The 18,563-nt window shown below is 35.9% G+C and overlaps 1 long non-coding RNA gene across 1 annotated transcript in view; it reads right to left on the bottom strand.

Annotated features, from left to right (window-relative positions):
* LOC149257913 (uncharacterized) overlaps positions 1-12,752 on the bottom strand; it is a 48,950-nt gene extending 36,198 nt beyond the window's left edge. The window contains exon 1 of the long non-coding RNA XR_016256764.1: positions 12,321-12,752. This is a non-coding gene — a long non-coding RNA (uncharacterized LOC149257913). The remainder of the gene's footprint in view (positions 1-12,320) is intronic.
* Positions 12,753-18,563: the final 5,811 nt, after the last annotated feature.

The following is an 18,563-nucleotide window of genomic DNA, read 5'->3' as shown; positions in this document are numbered from 1 at the left end:
TGGTTATTTTGTATTCACTTGATATGGATGTATCAATAATAAGTACAGTTGATTTGTTTTTATTCATTATTTTCTAAATGGCACATATCTCGTTCTTCTTGAAAGGTGGTGAAAAAGAAACAAATAGATGTAGAGAATAGAGATTTGTTGTGCTGTTATAATTTCCATCAAAATTTATCCATTAGGTAGGTTTGGGAGTCTATGGTTGTTTGATTGCACTTGAAATAAAGCAAGTGAATGTAAAACACCTCATGATTCAGAAAGTTTAAACTGAGCTTTCAATACATTGTTTTTGATGCAGTGCATAAAGTCAAGATCATGCCAGATATGCCATCCAGATGCAGTTTTCAGTCTTGTAGGTCATCCTTTCTAAATATGGAGTCTCTACGCTCCCGATCTTCAAATTTACAGTCCACAGTTTTGGCTGGATGGGAAGCAGTGAGAAAAATTTGTGTTAGACCCCATCCTCCTCTGTGTGCCACATATTCTCAGCGTGCTCTTGCTTATGTGCAAGCTATTGCAGAATACATACGAGAGGTGTCTACCCTTATAAAAGTAGGGGCAACATCACTTCGCAACTGCACATCAAATGAAATGACACAAGGTGTGACTTATCTTCTATAACTTTGTAGAGGTTTTAAACCATCTTTGTCCATGTCTGGCTATTAAGAAAAAATATTCAGTCATATAGCACAATTTGAACCTCTCTGTTACAGGGATGTAGGTTATTAACAAAATTGTGTTTGTTGATTTCTTTTAATTGTCATGTAGTTTGGAAAATGCAAATTCTTTCACAATGAAGGTAATACTCTGCATATTATTAATTAATTGTGTAAATTGAAATGTGTGCAACTTGTATAGACTACAACAAATACTGTTGCAACCAGAGGAAGAACTGTTAAGAAATGATTCTGCAGATGCTGCCCTGGAAGGAACTGCTCCTAAGCCAAAGAAAACTATTGGAAAAATTAAGGTTCAAGGTATAGTAGCATCTGATTCTTTTCATGGTTATTTTGTATTATAAAAATGTTTATAATGTACAAACACATATCAAAAACTTAAAAAACAATGAGAATTTTGGTTCTTGAAATTGCTTTCCAGGATTGCTTCAGATTGGCATGTTCCAAACTTCTCAATTTTGCCAAGGCTGGTACAACAAATCCTTCCACTTTATACCAAGCAAGGACTTCAACAAAAACTTTCCAAACCCTAAATAAGGCATTCACAATCACTATAAACATTAACTAACAAGGCATAGCAAAGCATCCCAATGAAGTGTCTCCCCAAAAAACAACAATCTGTCATCACATCAATTGTCCAACCCACAATTCATCTGTCACAAGTAATCTGCTCAAAAAGGAGACTGAATCAAGGTTCCAGTAGTCTGTTCCAAGGAACTATGGTAGGACTATTCTTCGTACTATAAAAAAACTGAACTCACACTAGGTAAAAAATCTGCTCCTGACTTGGCAGAGGCTCTGTTCCAAGCTTTGTACAAGGCTATCTAGAGAAAAAGAGTTCAGAGGTCAGACGTATATTTATGTGATATATGAGCTTCCTAAAAGACTACTTCTCTGAAGAATGTGAGCTACAGGAAAACCATAATTTCAGTGAAAAATGTGAGCTACAGGAAAACCATAATTTCAATGAAAAATGTGAGCTACAAGGTATAGTAGCATCTGATTCTTTTCATGGTTATTTTGTATTGACTTGATATGGATGCATCAATAATAAGTACAGTTGATTTGTTTTTATTCCTTATTTTCTAAATGGCACATATCTCGTTCTTCTTGAAAGGCAGTGAAAAAGAAACAAATAGATGTAGAGAATAGAGATCTATTGTGATGTTATAATTTCCATAAAATGTTTTCCATTAGGTAGGTTTGGGAGTCTATGGTTGTTTGATTGCACTTGAAATAAAGCAAGTGAATGTAAAACACCTCATGATTCAGAAAGTTTAAACTGAGCTTTCAATGCATTGTTTTTGATGCAGTGCGTAAAGTCAAGATCATGCCAGATATGCCATCCAGATGAAGTTTTCAGTCTTGTAGGTCATCCTTTCTAAACATGGAGTCCCTACGCTCCTGATCTTCAAATTTACAGTCCACAGTTTTGGCTCGATGGGAAGCAGTGAGAAAAATTTGTGTTAGACCCCATCCTCCTCTGTGTGCCACATATTCTCAGCGTGGTCTTGCTTATGTGCAAGCTAGTGCAGAATACATATGAGAGGTGTCTACCCTTATAAAAGCAGGGGCGACATCACTTCGCAACAGCACATCAAATGAAATGACACAAGGTGTGACTTATCTTCTATAACTTTGTAGAGGTTTTAGACCATCTTTGTCCATGTCTCGCTATTAAGAAAAAATATTCAGTCACATAGCACAATTTGAACCTCTCTGTTACAGGGATGTAGGTTATTAACAAAATTGTGTTTGTTGATTTCTTTTAATTGTCATGTAGTTCGGAAAATGCAAATTCTTTCACAATGAAGGTAATACTCTGCATATTATTAAGTAATTGTGTAAATTGAAATGTGTGCAACTTGTATAGACTACAGCAAATACTGTTGCAACTAGAGGAAGAACTGTTGAGAAATGGTTCTGCAGATGCTGCCCTGGAAGGAACTGCTCCTAAGCCAAAGAAAACTATTGGAAAAATTAAGGTTCAAGGTATAGTAGCATCTGATTCTTTTCATGGTTATTTTGTATTATAAAAATGTTTATAATGTACAAACACATATCAAAAACTTAAAAAACAATGAGAATGGTTCTTGAAATTGCTTTCCAGGATTGCTTCAGATTGGCATGTTCCAAACTTCTCAATTTTGCCAAGGCTGGTACAACAAATCCTTCCACTTTATACCAAGCAAGGACTTCAACAAAAACTTTCCAAACCCTAAATAAGGCATTCACAATCACTATAAACATTAACTAACAAGCCATAAAAAATCATCCCAATGAAGTATCACCCCAAAAAACAACAATATGTCATCACATCACTTGTCCAACCCACAATTCATCTGTCACAAGTAATCTGCTCAAAAAGGAGACTGAATCAAGGTTCCAGTAGTCTGTTCCAAGGAACTATGGTAGGACTATTCTTTGTACTATTAAAAAACTGAACTCACACTAGGTAACAAATCTGCTCCTGACTTGGCAGAGGCTCTGTTCCAAGCTCTGTACAAGCTTATCTAGAGAAAAAGAGTTCAGAGGTCAGAGGTATATTTATGTGATATATGAGCTTCCTAAAAGACTACTTCTCTGAAGAATGTGAGCTACAGGAAAACCATAATTTCAGTGAAAAATGTGAGCTACAGGAAAACCATAATTTTAGTGAAAAATGTGAGCTACAAGGTATAGTAGCATCTGATTCTTTTCATGGTTATTTTGTATTGACTTGATATGGATGCATCAATAATAAGTACAGTTGATTTGTTTTTATTCCTTATTTTCTAAATGGCACATATCTCGTTCTTATTGAGAGGTAGTGAAAAAGAAACAAACGGATGTAGAGAATAGAGATCTATTGTGCTGTTATAATTTCCATCAAATTTTTTCCATTAGGTAGGTTTGGGAGTCTATGGTTGTTTGATTGCACTTGAAATAAAGCAAGTGAATGTAAAACACCTCATGATTCAGAAAGTTTAAATTGAGCTTTCAATACATTGTTTTTGATGCAGTGCGTAAAGTCAAGATCATGCCAGATATGCCATCCAGATGCAGTTTTCAGTCTTGTAGGTCATCCTTTCTAAATATGGAGTCCCTACGCTCCCGATCTTCAAATTTACAGTCCACAGTTTTGGCTGGATGGGAAGCAGTGAGAAAAATTCGTGTTAGACCCCATCCTCCTCTGCGTGCCACATATTCTCAGTGTGGTCTTGCTTATGTGCAAGCTAGTGCAGAATACATACGAGAGGTGTCTACCCTTATAAAAGCAGGGGCGACATCACTTCGCAACAGCACATCAAATGAAATGACACAAGGTGTGACTTATCTTCTATAACTTTGTAGAGGTTTTAGACGGCAAGAGCTAACCAGCCTGCCATAGGGCATTAAATGCCCGTATGGAGGCCCCCTTTACCATCCATGCCCATGCCTTTCCATCTGCCATCCATCGTTTCTCCGGGAGCTCAACTGCCCATCGCATCAAACGTTTTCCGGGAACGAGGGACCCACCACCTCCGAGCTGGCACCCACTGTGCTGGCACATTTTCAAACGAACACTCGTGCCAAAGAGCCATTTGCTCCATTCGCTCTCCCGTCGAAGCTCCTCTGCAACCCCTCTCGAGCATACACTGCATCCCGCAGCTACATTGGAATATTCACTACGGTGCGCGCCTTGTTGGTGGCTTCAACTGTGGAAATACGAACCCCACTATCGTTCGACATCATTATAGAAAACAATTGGATTTACCTTCAAGAAATATTTGAAAAAGTCTCAAGGAGCATTGTAAATTCCTTTAAATTCCCAAGCAAAACATGTTTATCTGAATTACAGAAAACATCTGTGGAAAGAGTCATGCAATTTCATTATTACTGTACTGTAAGATACTTCATTGTTTTGTGGATTTGAAGATGGATCCAACATTGATCTGATTACTGTGAAAGAAGGCACAGCAGGACAAGATAAGCCATTACCGTGAAAGAAGGCACAACGAGACAGATAAGCCAAAGGCATTGATGCAGCTAGGTTATGAATTAAGGTAATGACAATTCTTGTTGTATTCTAATTTGCATTTAAATATCATAAAATCTCATTTTGTTCCTTCCAATTTTAGTCATTGTTTATGGATGGACAGAGCGTCCATCATTGAACCCTTCAGTTTATTGACCAAAGCCAATCCAGTTGTGATTCTGGTAGGTCCAAGATCTATACCGTCAGTGCCCATTAGCCCTTTGATTTTTGAAATTAATTGGGAAACAACAAATGGGCTTGTTGTTGATTGCAAAGATTCTACTATGCAGATTAGATGCTGGAGTCTGTCTGTAGATTTATAGGCCGAGTTTGGTATTGAAAGAAAAAATAAATCCAGTGACTTTCAAGTAGGTATGTAACATCCACGACTTCCAGATTGAGTTCACATTACAAAGGGTTTTCTATCCAGATTAATGTTGGCAACAGAATCGCCATATCTCACAGTTTAGGGCGATATCATATCTCTGCGTCGGTGTCTATTATTCCCTGTTTCTTCGTATTCATGAAAGACTGAAAGAATCGCTTGATATAATGTTTGTAAATGCCTTTCAGCTAACCGTGCTAGATAAATTTCAATCAAAGTTTTGATTCTTAGTGAATATTCCGATTTAGAATTTCCACTTATCTGGGTCAAGAAAATGACCCATGAACAAAGTAATGGAGTCCAGTCATATTTAGAACTGTTTACTAAATATATCTTAGTATCTTACTTCTAATTTGTTTAATTTTGTCCTCTCTCCCAATATTTTATGTTCATCTAAATATAGGGTTGTTTGCCAGGTAGTTGCAGACTGTTTGGCTTTCCACTAGTGCGATTCTGCATTTCAGGCTTTCTTCAGGCTCTCTATTGAGAATACCTGCTCAAGCAGCATCTTGGTTGACTCTAATATCCATCATACAAAAAAGCTACTTGCAGTTGTTACCTGTCAGGGCTGTGGGACAATCATATTTGTCCTAGGGATTCCAGTTTGCTTCGAGAAAATTTTCAAGGTACTCATTCTGGTCTTATGTCAATAAATGCTGCTACTTGGAGATTCCTATTTAGCAGGTCTATTTAATGGCAGGCTGGTTAGCTCTTTATTTATGACAAAGACATTTTCATACAGGAAGAGGTTTGTGAAAAACCTTATTTGCACTGATAAGAAATCGATGTGCCTTCGCCCTTGCTACAACCCATCCTGGTGCCACCGACATTGTAGCTGTCTATTTAGCGGCTATATTATCTTTCTAATGAAAACCTCCAATACCCAAGGTTTTATATTTAGCAGCTGGGGTAGCTACACTGCGCAAAGGGCCTAAAAATCGATCCAAAGATATATACACTCCAAATATTGTGGCAAGTACCGTGTATACTGTCTACAAAAACATAATTTAACGGTTTGCAGAACCTATGCATTTTACTGAAAATTTTAGAAAAGTAAGCCTGTCTTGTCCCATTCAAGACAAGTCACATAACACAAGATCATGCCAAGCTCTATCATATGTAAGTGTTTAATTCTTTTAATTAAACAAAGCTCTCCCAACATCATCACTCCCATGTCATATCTTCTCAAAATTTCCCTGTTTCCTAATTTTAGGGGTCACATTTACGTTTCAAATTCAGGTTTCCATTTCCCCATATCATGCAACTTAGTTATAGAGGTATTCCTGCTTCACCAAATTTCGTCATCCAACATTTTCCTTGGTCGTCCATGGCCACATAGTAAGTGTATTGTCCCTTCCATCTTATTTAGAGAGATCCAATTCTGCCATTAGGAGACAGTCAATATATGGTAAAGAAGGAATCTAAACCCTTTCAACCATTACTTCCCTTCTAAACTTATTGACATCCTTTCTATTCATGTGAGTTGTGCAACATCCAAGTCCCATAAAGGAACCCACTTCTCGTCGATAAGAGTTATCACTTAATTCCATTTCCCAAGATTCAAGTCACAAGATTTTGGTCCCATCCATTCACAAGAGATTTCATACTTTATATTCCCTTTCAAGTTCATCTCTTAAGGCCCTAATCAGTATAGGTTACCTATCCTCCCCTAAAATTTGCAATTTCATTAACTACTCTCTATACTCTTGCACTAACATATCCTTTTGTTTTAAATTATAAAATCACCTAAACAAGGCCTAATAATTCCCTCAACTCGTTGTCTGGGACTTAATCTTCTTCTCAACAAACTTTACTCTTCTGGGTCAATCTTCAACTATGTCCTCAATGTCAAATTATTGCTTCTTGAACCCAATCTATTACTACATCTAGGTTTAAATCTCCTCAAGAAAGTAAAACTTCACACCTCATTTGGGTTCGTTGTTTCAATATTGCTTCTATGAGCTCTTCTAAAGCATCAAGTGCTTCAATCAGAGTGTTGGCAGGCAATAATTGCTCTTCCATCTTCAAAATCCTTAATCTCTTCTTTAGAGCATCTACCCTTTTGCATACTTGTCATCACATACCCCCTAACGTGAATAATCTACCTTCCCCTTCTTCACCAACAAAAATAACTCTGCTTGATCATCGTCTGCAACCAGGCTTTGGTTTCAAGTGGGATTCTGCCCTTTTCATCTGAAGCTCTATTCAGAGTTCTGGTTACCTCTGTACATTTCACCTCTGACTCATTTTGACTACAAGTTCCTCCGGATTTTCGGTTTTCTTTCTAATTTATTGGACTACTAGAGGAATTTTTCCATTCTTTGGCCCTTGGCATTATCTGTGGAATCCCATCCTGCATTGGGAGACATAAATTTGTAGTGGAAAACCCTCATATAAGTTGGGTCAGGTTTTCTGCATTTTCAGGCCTATTCTCCTTTGTCTGAGCACATCAATTCTGAGACTGTCATGCATATTTATAATCAAGAGGTAAAGCAAGACTTTCAGGTGCACAAGCAGTTAATCAAGGACAACAGGGATGCCCTTGGCACAATTACGGTGAAGTCACAGACTCATGATCACCAAATTTCTTCACAAAATGATACTATTATGGGGATTCTACCCCATTTGAATCAAAGGGTGATGCAGTTGGAAATGGAATGTGCTTTCCTAAGAAGCACACAGTAAAGTCAGAATGATATTTCAGGTGCTTCCAATCACATAAACTTGGACTCTGCAGAGATTGGAGAAATCAGGGAAGAAGACACTGTGTGGCAGCTCTTTGAAGCCATGGAAATAGGAGATTTGGAACCAGTGCACTCTACCCAAGGAATGGAAGAAGCTGACAGCTGTAACATCTTTTATTATTCTGATTTATTTCAAGGTTTTACTAATACTAGGAAGCTTTTACAGGATTTATACTTGTGTGAACTGTTGGAAATCTTTGTTAGCAGTCTTTTGTAAGCTGGGAATTTTAGACATGGAGTTGGAATGCCTAGCTTATCTGGAATTTCAAAGAACAATGTACTTCTGCTGTTACGTAGGGTAATTGTTTATATATATTCAATTAAAAAAAAAAATATTTTACAAGCATTTAACAATTAATTTATAACCAATCAGCTATTAAATTAATACAAAACATCAATACTTTATAATAAAAACATGATATGACCATTAAACTAACATTCAAGAATCTCATGAGGCCACAAAAAAACACCCCTTACAATGTGTAGAACTACAACACCCACAGATCAGTAGAGCTCCTCATCAAATATCCAAGATTATTGCCATGCACATTCCAGACCCATGTAAATACACAAAAACAAATTCTCCATGCCTTTCTCAAACAGTGAATCGAACTTTCTTATTAAAAGAGTTTTATATTTTAATTCCCTCAATACAAATACTAAGCATGCCTTGGGGGACTTTCTGGTGATCATTAAGCAGTGATAAAACTTGCAATAGTTGTTTTCCAAGCTACAGCAATTGAAGTTGTTTCCCACATCACAGAAACTCCTTTATGACACTGGCACAAAACTATATTATCATAAGCTTTATTAAGTATGCATTTAAGTTCCTCTTTTACAACTAGTTGAGAAATTCCTTTGTCACTCAATTAAAATATTGCTCATAGTTAAATGCTATCAGATCTAAAGTAACAGCCAAGGAGTGTGCCCTCCTAGCTGGCATAACTCAAGTAAATAATGACTTTCCAGCAGGTCACCCTAATGTAACTCCTCATTGAGGGTGCCCTTCATGTAATTAGTAAAGTTAACTCCCTCATGAACCTCTAACGCTGGTTGTAACTATTTATACCAGCAGGACTACAGATCCAAAAATAATTGAAATAACCATCTCAAGTACTGTGCCTTCCTCTGCTGTCATAAATGAATGTGGACAGGCCCAAAAGTAGCATCAAATTAGCACCTTTCCTCTGCTGTTAAGTTATCCCTGCTGCTGGTTATAACTCCCATCACAAGCATGCCCAATTTCTTGTTGTAGACACTGTGTTTGGGCTTCAAAGGAGTGCCCCATATCTTGACATATCTCCTCAAAAGAACACTCGAACTTCTGAACATAACCCACAGCCACATACTTTTACTGCAGTGCCCTATCTTATGCAAATCTGCCCTGGAAACAATGGGAAACATGCAGGAATGTGGCACAAATGTCCATGATTGAAGTGGCCACAAATCGACTTTGATTTAACTTGAAAGATATTATCATGAAAGGTACTTCGAGCTTTTGCATCCTTGGTAGAAGTAATGAAGGAACTTCCCTACGTTTATTTTTACTATGCCCTTAATCAATACCGGTGTGGAAAGAATTTGAACATTAGACCTCACTTCAGCGTTTGTGGGATAAATTGATCTTGGAAGATTGCTTTCAAGAGCACTTTAATAGAAGAGAGCTGAAGGAAAATATAACATTGCATAGTGACAACAACAAAATAGATCATGTTAGAATACTTTAATATGATATAATATCCTGATTGAAATTGATTATTTTTATTCTACCTCAAGTTTGAATGCACATCCTTGAAAAATAACACAAAATCAAATATCAGTGATAAGACTTTGGGCATAAAGAGAGCATCTTTATTTTTCTATTAGAATAAAGAGTTAATAACGCGCGCACATGTTAATAATGCATGCATGCTCATGAAAATGAGGATGTAGCATGACAAGAAGAAATGAACCATTTAAGACAAACCTTGTCATGCTAGCAAGGATTCTAAGGATTTCAAAATATCACCTTTTAGTAAGATTGACTAAAGAAACCCTAGAAAATGGTTTTTCCTGTTACATTTTCAAAAACATTGCTATATCCAGCGATTCTGATTGCAGTTGACTGTTAGTGCTTTCCAGAGCTACTGCTGACATCTTGAAAGAGGGATTGCATTGGTTGGAGGGTTCCAAATAGAGAGAACACTCCTATGCTTATCCATATCTCCATCAACAAGAGGCAATATCCAGGAAGTCAAATCATGTGTGCTAAATGTTTCCTCCTATGGCCACACAGTGTGAATCATCAACTGGTATACTTATTTGACAGGATTGCATTTGTGATTTCAACAAACATTTTTGGTTGAAGTGATTCTAATGTCTCCACAAATAGTTAACACAACTTTCTCTTCTTCCTTTTGATTCTAGCCATTCCAAGCTATGGATGGTCTCCATATTTTTTAATTCTAGCCATTCCAACTTATCAGTGCTCCTTCTGCTAGCTAATGCTCTTATATGATGGATGAAAAATCGTAATCCTTCTGCTCCAGGGTGCTGAACCAACATCTCTTGCAACAGCCCTAAACCCAAGTGAGTTTAGTTGATTGTGTTTTTTAAAATGCCCTCTAGTATGTTGGAATCTCCTGCTTATAACCTCCACTTTTCATGGAATTTGTAAGAATTTTCTTATTTCTTTCATCTAGTTAATCAGAATAAGATCTCTATTGGATCTAAGTAATAAGGTCTCAACAGTCAATTTGATTTGAGGAGTCAGTGTGATCAATCAATGAGATCTAAGATGGAATGAGTTACATTTATTTAATGTATAAATCTGTGATTCTGAATTAATAAAAAATGAGAGTGTGTGTTTAGTGTTCTCAATTTTTAAACTCTGTCCTTCAGTATTCATGTTTTTGTTTTTCATGTCTTCATTTTTACATTGTATTTCATGTCTTCATGTTGACCATGCTTCCACTACAGTGGTGGTAGCAACATTAGCAACATTAACATCAATTTCTCCTTTTATCTTTTTTTTGGATGAGTGAGCATCTATGGTGGGAAGTATGTCCAACTCATACAAGTCTGTTGCAGCTTTTTGGAGGTGATGCTTTCAGCTTATGAAGCTACAAGCTGTAAATGTTGCTCAAGGAAAATGGGTCATGGAGCATTGCAAGTAGTACTAGGCCCAAGCCTATACCACCACAAGATGTTGTAGAAACTGAAAGGTTAAGAAGTGAAAAGCCCATGCAACTACTGTATTGAATATTGAAAATCTGGTTGTAGCTCAAGTAAAAGGGAAAAATAAGCATATGAAAGATTGAAAACTTTCTATGAGAACAAGGATTCGCCTGTCAATTTTTAGGTAAACTGTCAAATTATCCAGAACTGTCAGCCCAGAGATTTATCATTAATCACTCATTTGCTTGACACAAGTTGCACTTTAAATATTTAAGCGTGGCAAGCCAATTAATAAACATTCACTCAAAATTTGCATAATTTACTTCAATGTTTTTAAAGGTTTCATCAAACTTGCTATACCAGTAAATTCCAGCCAAACGCTGTTATATTAGACACAGAGAGGCAAGGGATCCGCTTTTCTCCAAATACTCCTCAACCGTCAAATTATCCAAATTTTATGGCCCGATTTATAATAGCAACGGCCCGAATAAGCACTCATGTTTCGGCCAGTTAAAGCAGGACAAAGATAAATTAAATGTATGCAAGCAAATTAATATACACTCACTCAATTTGCTTATTATAGGTTCCATATTTCCAACATTTTGCCAAAGTTACTGTGTCCGTATAAGCTAAAAGATTAAAGTTGTATCTTTCAGAAAATTAGAGTCAATTACTCTGATCATGAAGTTCTATTTTCTTGCATGAAAAAAGCAAAAAACATCTAGACAAGGATTTTAATATGAAGATGGAGGATTTTCAATCCTAGCCAAGGATTGTAGGAAAAAGTGTACAGGAGAAGTAATGCCAAAGCGAATCAAATAAAAATGCGAATTTTACTCAACTCATGGAAACAACTTTCCGTTTTGTTGGATGCATTGGAACCTATAAAAGCTATACTGTTCTGTAGGTTCTTTTTAATGCTAAAGTATTCTTTATGTCTGATTACTAATTAGCAATGGTGGGTTGTTTAAGGCATCAGGGTTAGTAATTTGTATAAACTTGAAAATGTAGCAGATGATGAATGTATACATGTATGCTAAATGTTGTACAAAAGTAATGAAATTATCTTGTTCCTTTAGCTCATGGGAGGTGGAAAGAGCAGAAGGGTGACCTTAAGAGTTGTTGAGGCTTCCTAACCCTGAGCGTTTACACTTGCAGGTCTCGAGGAGGTAGAGTAGACTTAGGTTGGACAGTGGACTCAGATTTCTCTTTAAAATATGGTTAATGCACTGCAGAGATCCATATTTTATTTTAACCAGATTTAGTGATGCCCCTATTATGGTTGGAATTCTACATCGAATATATGAAGAGAACAGCAACAGTATTGATTCTGTTGAACAACGCAGAGTATAATTTACCTATTAAAAATGGAAGAGCGACCTTGCCTGATCAGCAATATCTTCACTTGTCTATACATGCAAGAATGAGCCCGCCGAGATTTAGCACCGTGAGCAGACCTGCGAGGTGAGCCAGCACCGTGAGCGGGATGCAGTGTATGCTCGAGAGGGGTTGCAGAGGAGCTTCGACGGGAGCGCGAATGGAGCAAATGGCTCTTTGTCGCGAGCGTTCGTTTGAAAATGCGCCAGCACAGCGGGTGCCAGCGCAGAGGTGGTGGGTCTCCCGTTCCCGGAAAACGTTTGATGCGATGGGCAGTCGAGCTCCCATAGAAACGATGGATGGTGGATGGAAGGGCATGGGCATGGATGGTAAGGGGGGCCTCCATACGGGCATTTGATGCCCTATGGCAGGCTAGTTAGCTCTTGCCATAACCATCTTTGTCCATGTCTGGCTATTAAGAAAAAATATTCAGTCACATAGCACAATTTGAACCTCTCTGTTACAAGGATGTAGGTTATTAACAAAATTGTGTTTGTTAATTTCTTTTAATTGTCATGTAGTTCGGAAAATGCAAATTCTTTCACAATGAAGGTAATACTCTGCATATTATTAAGTAATTGTGTAAATTGAAATGTGTGCAACTTTTATAGACTACAACAAATACTGTTGCAACCAGAGGAAGAACTGTTGAGAAATTATTCTGCAGATGCTGCCCTGGAAGCAACTGCTCCTAAGCCAAAGAAAACTATTGGAAAAATTAAGGTTCAAGGTATGGTAGCATCTGATTATTTTCATGGTTATTTTGTATTATAAAAATGTTTATAATGTACAAACACATATCAAAAACTTAAAAAACAATGAGAATTTTGGTTCTTGAAATTGCTTTCCAGGATTGCTTCAGATTGGCATGTTCCAAACTTCTCAATTTTGCCAAGGCTGGTACAACAAATCCTTCCACTTTATACCAAGCAAGGACTTCAACAAAAACTTTCTAAACCCTAAATAAGGCATTCACAATCACTATAAACATTAACTAACAAGCCATAGCAAAGCATCCCAATGAAGTGTCTCCCCAAAAACAACAATCTGTCATCACATCAATTGTCCAACCCACAATTCATTTGTCACAGGTAATCTGCTAAAAAAGGAGACTAAATCAAGGTTCCAGTAGTCTGTTCCAAGGAACTATGGTAGGGCTATTCTTCGTACTATTAAAAAACTGAACTCGCACTAGGTAACAATTCTGCTCCTGACTTGGCATAGGTTCTATTCCAAGCTCTATACAGGCTTATCTAGAGAAAAAGAGTTCAGAGGTCATAGGTATATTTATGTGATATATGAGCTTCCTAAAAGACTACTTCTCTGAAGAATGTGAGCTACAGGAAAACCATAATTTCAATGAAAAATGTGAGCTACAAAAGGCCCATAATCTCTGTGAAAAATGTGAGCTACAAAAGAACCATAATCTCAATGAAAAAAACCGAGCAAAAGAAAAGCCATAATGTCTGTGTGATGCGAATTAAGCTTTGTAGAGGCTTACCTAGAGAAAAAGAGTTCAGAGTTCCAAGGAATATTTATGTGATATATGAGCTTCCTAAAAGACTACTTCTCTGAAGAATGTGAGCTACAGAAAAACCATAATTTCAGTGAAAAATGTGCTCTACCAAAGAACCATAATCTCTGAAAAAGGCGTGCTACAGAAGAACCATAATCTCTATGAACAATGTGAGATACAGAAAAACCATAATCGCTGTGTGATGTGAGTCAGTAAGATGCTGAAATGATGTGAGTCAGTAAGATGCTGAAATCTGCTCCAGGTGCAACGAAAATCACAGAAATCTTGTTTTAAGTGTCATGGAAAATCACAAAATCCAACCTCAAAGTTCGGTATTATCAATCCAAGATAGCTACCGAAGTTTAGCCAGCAACAGTTTGCTGTTTATTTATACTTCCAGCCTATAGTTGAAGGACTGCTATCATCCAACACTCATTTTTGTCCCATTAAAGGACAATTATGGTAATGGCTGTCAATCTCCCCCTTTTATGATTGTGATCATAGAAACAAAGTTGTCGGCGCTAGAAAGTATGAAATAGGAAATCCTATATAGCCTATATTTCAAAAAGATCAACAGTATTCTGTTGTCAATATGCTCAAGACACATGAAATGTAACTCAATTTTCGTCTCATACTAGAGTAACAATTTTTTTCATCTCAAAGAAAGCAGCAGTTTTATCCTTGAAAATAAAAGATGAGTTTACGTTGAATTAAAAAATAAATGATTCCATAACAAATGGATCGTATATCATTACAATATAAAAACAAGTTATTACTTTAAGACATGAAAACAATAAATGAATGCCTAAAATGATAGGATATGATGCATAACCATAACCACATAACAATCATGACCATGATGTAAGATATACTAACTAGTGTCAACATTAATGCAACTGGTGACGTTCACTACACTAACCTGCAGTAATTCATTACCAGATAGAATTTACTTCTCATCTGCTCTGGATATTGACCTGAATGTGCTTGCAATTCATTGAGTGTAGTGTATTTCAAAAAGAGTTTCCAAACAGGCTTCTGTTGTCAGTGTACTCAAAATACACGAAATGTAACTCAATTTTCATCTCAAACAAAAGTAACACATTTTTCATCAAAATAAAACAACAGTTTTTTTCCTTTAAAAAATAAAGAATTCGTAACAAATGAACCGTGTATAGCATTGAAATAAAAAAAGGTTATTTGCGCATCCAATAAATGATTGCTCATGATGCTAAGATATGATGCATAGCAACATAACAATCATGACCATGATCTAAGATAGACTAAGTAATGTCAACATTAATGCAACTCAAGACGTTCACTGCACTAACCTGTCATATATAATGACTTTTAGTGTATATAACTTCATCCATTGCCGGAAACAACCAAATAAAGAGCAGCCTTAACAATACTATATGATACAAAAAAAATACATTATTTATGACAAATCATTGCATTATAAATTACTATAAAAAAGCAACATTTATATTCATAATACAGTGAAAACATACATAAATAGAACAATGTTCAAGCGGTATATTGCCAAAGTCATAAGGCAGCTTCAGGCTATGTAATAGCATGTACACAATGTGAAAACAGAAATTTGGACAAAACAAAATTTTGGAGCAGGTTCATTCTATTATGGAATAACATCATCACCATCTGCGAAGGAGAAACAAGTTCCATTTCGCAGAGGACACTGATTAATGTCCAGTGGCCAGCCAGTCCAAAATCAACAATAGGGAAATAAGACAAAAAGCAAAAAATCAGAAACTGCCAAAACAAAACTATATCACAGGAAGAAGAAGGTCCCCCATGATATAGATATTGTTTTCCCAGAAGATTTCCATGTACCATTTACCTATATCTTTGAACAAGCCTTTTTTTGAAAGGTTGTCAGCTAGCGGATTTTGTGATCTTCCTATGTGTTGGATAGAAAAGCCATTCTGAAGTTGCCAGTAAAACTCGATTCTCTTTAGCCATTCAGTTAAAAAAGGATTGTTTATGGAAGCTTTATTTACATTGCTGTGCATTTAAACTTAAATTTCCACCCCCGACCTACCAAGTACTGTCAACGGTCCATGTTTTATCTTTTTCATCTCATGGCTTAAATTGTATTAAGCTTTAAAATGTTATTAAAATTAAAATGTTATTTTAATTAATATTTTTAAATATAAATTTCTCATTTATTTAAAAAATATATTTGCATTTTTCAATTTATGCCTTACGGCGTTTACTTTGCAACATCTGATGCAAATGCTAGTTAATGATATCTTCCAGTTTAATACAGACTCTATCTGCCGTGCGCACACAGCTGCAGGGATCCACGCCCTCAAATGTGGACTTCCACCCTAGGTCTCTGCACACTTAGCTGCAGAGCCTCTATCTACGCTAAAACCTGAAACTCTTAGAATTCTCTACCAAAACTCCAATGCTTCCTTCTTCTCCTAACTACTCCTTCTGGAGCTTACTTACTTACCTCCTTTTTATACAATTCCATGGTCCACGGACCATGGGTAGATCTTTACAGCCGACTTGACACTTTACAAAATGAGGGTGGACAACCCTTTATGACTTTTGACACCTTTGCGCTCCGCGACCACAAAATGTAGAGACTTTACAATTTTATTACATGATTGTCCCAAAACATGGGCTTTTAGCCCTAAAACTGCTCTTGGGGGAACCCGTTCCCAACAATCTTGCTCATTATTCCTATGAGTATGCAATGATTATGAGAATTTGTAATCCATATAATTTTTCCCTAGTCTCTTTTGATTTTGCTAAGAAAAATATATAAGCTTAGAATATTTCTAGTGAGCCATGATGCCTTTTTATTTAGTGATTTTTTTGAGAATATTTCCAGTGGGCCATGATTCCTTTTTATTTAGTGAATTATTTTTTCTTCATTGTTTGTCTTTGTTGTATGTGCCTATCTAGTGTTATAGTTGACATTTTCCAAGGGTTCCTTTCTTAATAAGTTAGGTTGATGTAGGACAAGGGGAGAATATGCTAACATCTTTTATGTATAACAATCAAATAAAGATTGGAATTAAATGAAAAATTAGGAAATATTAATTTAATAAATAAATAAATAAATATTTACTTAACAAATAAAAATAAGGAATATGGATCATTATTTTAGTTCAAAATTTCTTAAAATAATTTATTTTATCTTTTTTAAATGTTTTTTAGGAAAACAAAAAAGAGAAAATTACAATTAAGCTTGCTCATTATTCCTATGGGTATGCAATGATTATGAGAATTTGTAATCCACATAAATTTTTCCTTCTCTCTTTTGTTTTTGCTAAGAAAAGCATATAAGCTTAGAATATTTCTAGTGGGCCATGATGCCTTTTTATTTAGTGAATTTATTTTTCTTCATTGTTTGTCTTTGTTGTATGTGAATATCTAGTGTTATAGTTGGCCTTTTCCAAAGCTTCCTTTCTCAATAAGTTAGGTTGATGTAGGACAAGGGGAGAATATGCTGAGAATATGTGAATATCTAAAAGAAAAATCAGGACATATTCATTTAACAAATAAATATATAAATAAATAACAAATTATTGACTTAACAAATAAAAATATAAGCAATATGGATCATTTTTTTAGTGCAAAATTTCTTAAAATATTCCATTTTATCTTTTTTAAATGCTTTTTAGGAAAATGAAAATGATAAAATTGCAATTAAGCTTTCTCATTATTCCTATGAGTATGAAATGATTATGAGACTTTGTAATCCACATAAATTTGTCCTAGTCTCTCTTACTTTTTTTGATAAAAGTATATAAGATTACAATATTTCTAGTGGGTCATGATGACATTTTTTTTAGTGAATTATGCTTAGAATATTTCTAGTGGGCCATGATGCCTTTTTATTTAGTGAAATATTTTTTCTTCCATGTTTGTCTTTATTGTATGTGCCTATCTAGTGTTAGAGTCATTCTTTTCCAAAGATTCCTTTCTCAATAAGATACCTATAATGAGTTGCAAGCTCACATAGGGATTTTTGTTTTCCAGTTTCTATATAAGGGAGTTCTTTTATGTACTTTTAAACATTGTGAGAAATACCAATACTTTTGCATGGTATCACAATAAATTTCCTTTTGCCCTGAATATTTTTGTTTTTGTTAATGGAATCTCAGAATTGTTTTTGACTTCAAATCCTATGTTATCATGTTTGGTCAGATTTGAGAATGGTCATACCTATGAGTTATTCTTATCAAGGGGTTTTTGGGTTAAACTTGGCACTAAATTTTTGAACATTCATTTTTTTGCTCTAGGGTTGTTAAGCATTTACTTTGAAACCATGTGATGCATTTTTGTTTGACCCACTGATTTTTACATTGGTGGATGGTTTTATACAAATTCTTTCTTGAACCCTTGGTAGATGGTTTTATACAAATGCTTTCTTAAACCCTTGAGAAGTGTCGGCCTTTGGCCACTAACTAATTTGTTTTTCTTTTCTTTTTTCAAATTGCAGAAATGACGAAGAAAATGAGTAAGCTAGTTTTGGTCTCCATTGTATGGATTGCCATCATGCTCTTTCTCATCGGACAGTTAGCTGCTGAGCATCAACCTTGGTGTGTGCATCTGACTGACTGTACAAATTGCCCAACGGATTATGGGTGGTCATGCGATGAAACTACTCTACAATGTTGCACATAGCGCAACAATGTGCACTTCATGTGACCAAGGCCCTCGCATTTAAATA

Source organism: Pinus tabuliformis, chromosome 6 (assembly GCF_031772625.1).
Source record: "Pinus tabuliformis cultivar Carrire ecotype Pingquan chromosome 6, CPIR1, whole genome shotgun sequence".
NCBI lineage: Eukaryota > Viridiplantae > Streptophyta > Pinopsida > Pinales > Pinaceae > Pinus > Pinus tabuliformis.
The sequence above is the reverse complement of the archived record's forward strand: the minus strand, read 5'-3'. Positions and strand labels throughout refer to the sequence as shown.